We start from the raw sequence: 6129 nt of genomic DNA, 5'->3' as shown, positions 1-6129 counted from the left end.
ACAATGCTTCCTTATTAAACATGCACATAGACAACAAAGTTCCCCAGCTATTGAAGGAATCTGTAAATAAGAACATGAGAGAAGATTTTTTTTTTTTAATAGAAGACAGTAGGATCCCAGAGGAATCAACTGAGGATAGAGAAGGTAACTTTAAAATAAGTTTAATGACTATTCTCAGGCATGTTTAACAGGAAGATGTGATATAAAGCAAGGATGTGATGCTATAAAAAGAATAATCATTTCATAAGCAATGTATGAATGAATTGTAAAATCCTGTCTTTGAACTAATAAGAGTCATTACTATGTGGAACACAATGGTTTTTTTCACAATGTAGGAAAGGGACAACTATAAAAACAATGAGAGAAAAGATTTTGAGCCAGAGATTAAATCCCTGATAGGAATACAGGAAAGGAAGAAGAGGGAAGTGAAAGAGCTTTCTAAATAAAAGAGAATTTCCCAGAGCAGAAATATACTGTTCAAACTGAAAGTTCTTTTTAAGTATTCTGTGTAATGCATGAGTTATTTACTTTCTTATTTATTCAGATATAGTATTAAATTCCAAATAAATATTTAAAAGGTCCCAGAGATTGTTTTGCTAAACGGTCTTACAAAGGAATGAAAAATTTAAATGGCACAGAACTTCAACTATTCAGGTTGCTAGCAGACATGGCACAGCACACTTCAAAGTTCTAAACAAACAATTTTTAAGAGTAAAGGTAGAATAGAGATATTTAAAAGAGAAAGACTGAAGACATCACGTCTCAAGGCAACCATTTCAGAAAATGTCTGCAGGGTATGCTCCCACTGCATGAAGGGGGGAAAGGGGAGGCATGGCATCAAAGAGTAAGGGCTTCTGACAAGCTTGGCAAGGGCAGGGAGAACTACCTGGATCATCTCCCTGGATGACAAAGAGCCAGATGGGTCTTCCGGGGAAAGAGAAAACTCATGAGATTTGTAAACACCCTCCAAAATCATTTAGATTCTGTTAGGATTCATAATGCATGAGGTAACAAGGGAATTGGGAACCTTGGGAAAATGAACAATAAGCTACTTGACTCTTGGGAGAACACCATCAGACAATGTAAACATCTATTGTTTGCCAATATATAAGATCAGCCTAAAGAAAAATTAAATATGGCTAGGGAGTGGATGCTGAAGGTTAAAAGACTGGATATGAAAGTATAGAAGCTGAGAAGTGAAAATGAGGGGATGGGTAAGAAAGAGCAAGTAGAGAGGAAAGGTAAGGGTAGCTCTAAAATTAAAAGTTAACAACAACAGCAACAACAACAACAACAACAATGAAACTTGTCCTGATAAATGGAGCATCAAATACACCTTGCGTGGTTAGTGAAACAAATCATACATTGATGATTTAAACCAATCATACATTTCTTAAATTTCATTGTGGTTTGCTAGTGCTGCTGTGACAGCAGAAATGAACCTTTTCTCACACGTCTAGAGCCTAGAAGTCCAAGGTGAAGCTATCAGCAGAGGTGGCTTCCCTCTGAAGTTTCTCTCCTTCCTTACCTTGGGGATGGTTGGCCTTTCACCGAGTCCAATGGTCTGCTGTCAGTGGGCTCACATTCCCAGTCTTTGTGTATCCAAATTTCCTCTTCTTCTAAAGACATCAGTCATATTGGACCAGGACATATTCAGTGACTTCATTTTGATTTACCAGTCTTATCTTCAAATAGTCATAGTCTGAGGTATGTAGACTATGAAAGTCACATGAACACGGGGAGTGTTTTAACCCATAACAATCACAAATTTATTTTTACATGCATAAAAATAATGATATAAACTACAGTTAAAGGCATGTTTTGTCTTATTCCAATGTGTTTCTTTTTTGTTTTATCTTTATCTTTTATTTTATTATTATCCCTTAGAAGCCTGTTTGTTTCCTAAGGAGAGACAGAAAGGAGTGGATCTAGATGGGAAGGGAGGTAGGGAGGAACTAGAAGGAATAGAGGGAGGAGAAACCATAATCAGGATATTATATGAGAAGAAAACTATTTTCAATAAGAGAGGAAAAAGAAAAAGCATATTTTCTTACAAAATGCAGTTTTTGAACAGTTAAGGAAACATTTTATTGCTAAATAATATCCAACTATAACTAACACTATGATAATGAATGTCTTAAATAGCTATTTGTCTATTTTTCCAGTTGAACTCACCAGTGTACAAATTGAATGTACATACTGCCTTCTGTCTCAGTCATTCTTTTTTTTTTTAAACCATCTTTTAAGAGGACAGGTTGTCTGTTCTGTAAGATGTTCCATTTCTGTCTGGCTGGTGTCTCTTTGCAATTACCTTCACTGTGGTGAGTATCTTATTGGGCATGGACGTTATTTGTCCTAAATTTTGGTGATACTAGGGTTATTTTCTTTTTTCAGTTGGTATAACCCACATTTGCCAATATGGAAAAAAGTATTTTTTCTTTTAAAATAAATAAGTAGCTTATGAAAAGATATTTTAAAGGATATAATTACCTTGTTCCTGGCCAACATGGAAACCTAGTGATTCCTAAATATGTCTTTCTTGTTATGTTTGTTATTTGGAGTTTTATTATTATGACCAGCTTAATTATTCATTAATTTAGTTAATTATACCAATAAATTCTTGCGGTATTTTTTTAAAAAGAAGAGGAAGTAGATAGCTTGCTAACACGTAAAATCAAAATCCATAACTAATGGTAGACATTATGAAGGCTGCTGCATAAAATGTGTAAATTGTTTGGGGGTGTGATCAAATATGGCTGTCCTTCCTAACCACAAGAATGGGCTGGCTCCAATGGTGTGGACCTGAGGCAAGGCAACATCATAGCACTGATTGTGGAAGAGGAAGCTAATCTCATAGTAGCAAGTGGCAGGAGAGAAAGAGAGAAGGAGGGAGGGAGGGAAGAAGGGAGGAAGAAAGGAAGAAAGAGAGAATAAGCTGGTGTAACCGACTTCTCCCTTCCTCTGCTTTGTCCCCTCCAGGTCCCCAGCATACGGGATAGAAGAACATCAGTTACTGTCCCACATGCAAATGATCTTTGGAAACACCTAATGGACATACTCAATGGTATACCTAACTAACACCCTAGGTGTCTCTTTATCCAATCAAATTGATGAGAGTTACCATAATATCTTTGCAGCTCCTGACCGATAGGAGGTGACCAAAATGTTTACTGAATTTTCATGTGATGAATGTTACTTTCTGACTAAAATACATTTAAGATAAAGTATACATCTTAAATATTGACATTTTTGAGGTTAAAGCACCCAGCTTACAGTAATACGTTATGCCAGTGTAAAAGAATAGTTTTATAGTTGCACATAAATTCTAATCATACTGATTTGCAAAATAAAATCATATTATGTTTCAATACATTTTGTAGTTTAGTTTGATTTGAGAAAAAAATCAAGAAAAACCCATCCCAAAATACTTGACATTTTGAATGTATTATTTTAGCTTTTTCATCTTTCTCAATAAATGCTTGAGAGCAGTACTATGAAAATGCTATTTCAGCAATAAGTTGTGCATAATTCCCCAAGTACCAAACAAGCATTTGAATCTAGGGATACATAATAGAAAGCAATCCTTTTTTTTTAAAATGTACAGAAAAGCATTTGTGAGGATTTTTTTCTCAAAGCCAGTGCTTGCAAGCCTGACACATTTTTGGAATAATGGTGTGCTAAGGTGTGCCCTATCTTAGTATCTGAGAGTTCCCCAAGTGCATGATGCAATTCTTTCATTAACTGCATATAAGTAAATTGATTCTTCTAACTCTTCCTATTCTTTGTAGAATTTGTCTGGGCAGCTATCTAATGCTACTAAGCCAAATTCTTTCTTCACTTATTCCTGCCAAGTAGTACCATACTTGTCATCAAGATATGATCATCTGTTTCACATTGCTGTCTGTCATTCAGGCTGAATTAAAGGTTCAGTGCTACTTGCCATTTCATTTCAGTTCTTATTCTTGAAAAGTAGAAAACATGCAAACACTTCTCGTTATTCCATTTTCCCAATTACGACTCTGTGAATACATTAGCATTACCCTAGTTAACTGAAGAAAGAAAGCCAAGCAGAGTAGAATGGGGTTTTTAAGACAAGAAATTGGTTGAAGAACGGAGAAAATGAGGACTCTGCCTAGTAGTTTATAATGGCTTCTACGGTCCAGAACTGCTCTGCCCAGTAGAACAGTCTCTATGCACAGTGACTATGAAATGTGGCCAATCTAAGTTGAACTCTCTGGAATTTAAAATACACATGGAATTTGAAGCCCTATAGAAAAGAGAATGAAAAGTATTTCATTAATAACTTTTATATTGACTATATGCTGAAAAGTCAAATTTTTGGAGGAATGAGATTAAATAAAAAATTCTTAAAATTAATTTCACTTTACTTTTTAATGGCAGCTACAAGAAAATTTAAAATCCCAGGTTGCATTTATTTCTGTCTTACATAATATTTCTAGTGAATATGAACAGTTCTCAAATATTATGTACAATGCACAGCAGTTAGAACGCTCAGAGATGAGACAGAGATAGGTCATAACTATTTCTATTTTGGATGGTTTATTTAGAGAAATAAGATGTCTTAGTTACTATTGCTGAAATAAAATACCCTGACCTGATGTCGTATTTAGGATTTCTATTGCTATGAAGAGATATCATGACCATGGCAACTCTTACAAAGAAAACATTTAATTGGGTGGCCCGCTTACAGTTTCAGAGGTCCAGTCCATTATCATGATGGTAGCATGCAGATGTGGTACAGGAGTAGCTAAGAGTCCTACATCTTGTAGGCAACTGAGACACTGGGCTGTATACTTAAGCATAAGAAACCTCAAAGTCTGCCCCAACAGTGACACACTTCCTCCAAAAAGGCCATACCCACTCCAACAGAGCCACACCTCCTAATAGTGCCACTCCCCGTGAGATTATGGGGGCCAATTACATTCAGACTACCACAACTGACAAAAATAGCTTGAGGGAGGGGAGCTTTATTTTAGCTTACAGTGGAAGTGACAGTACATCATGGCAGAGAAGTCACGGTGACAGGAGCTCGAGGCAGATCGCCACACTTCATGGGCAGTGAGGAAGCAGAGAGCTCATACTCAGCTCACTGTCTCCTTTTTATGTAGCTCAAAACTCACATCCAGATGGTGGTGCTGCCTCTTTTAATGTGGGTCTTTCACCTCAGTTAACCTAATCAAGGCAATCCCTCACAAGCATGCCCAGAGGCTAGCCTGTTCAAACTAATCCCTCACAGGTGTGCCTGATTTGTGTCCTAGGTGATTCCAGATCCTGTCATGTTGACAGCGCTGTTTTTTGAAATAGTGTTACTTGTTTTTGACTGTCTTGGTATCTGTATTCTTTTTTTTACTGATAATTATAACTTGTTATTTCTCCCTTCTTGATTTTGAGTCCATGTTCTTTGAATGAAGCTGATCCATGATGCTAGAGCTTAGCTCATGACCCAGATTCAACCAATCAGAATATTCCATTCCCACAGTCACAATAATTGGCTCAAGAAATCGATAAAATTGGTTAAATTGGTAAATTAGCTCTAGCAATTTGAGTAATTACTTTACAAGTAGTGTTGCAAATCTAGGGGGTTAAGTGTGCAACTATTCATGGCTACCTTTACCAGAATATGGGAGCAAGTAACCCAAAAGGGAAACCATCAAGAGGAAAGCAGAAGATACAAGTTAAAACAGGTTCATTCCAAGTTCCTGGAGCCAGTTTATGGCAAATGACATCAGTTAGGATTTTTGTTCCAAATTTTTAATAAGTTCACTTCTCTGATTAAAAATTTTAATTTAACCTCTATCTTTTAGAGATGAGAAGCCTAATTAATCTGGAGGAATTGATAGACTTAACACTTCATTAAGTAAACAATCTGCATTTATACGATTCATACTCATTCAAAAGGTTTTGCATATGTTCAAGTCAATATAATGGGTGCTGGTGGGGAAACTGGAAAGTTGTTTATTTATATTATTCACTCATTTTCCATCCAGTAAGCACTCATTGACATTCTTCTGTGGCAAGTACCATCACCAGCATTGGGTAAGAAAAGATAAGCCAATTGTTAGTGGAGCACACTTTTAATCTCAGCTCTCCAGAGGCAAGGCAAGCAGA

This window comes from Peromyscus eremicus, chromosome 10, assembly GCF_949786415.1.
Source record: "Peromyscus eremicus chromosome 10, PerEre_H2_v1, whole genome shotgun sequence".
Lineage (NCBI taxonomy): Eukaryota > Metazoa > Chordata > Mammalia > Rodentia > Cricetidae > Peromyscus > Peromyscus eremicus.
Note: the sequence above shows the minus strand (reverse complement) of the source record.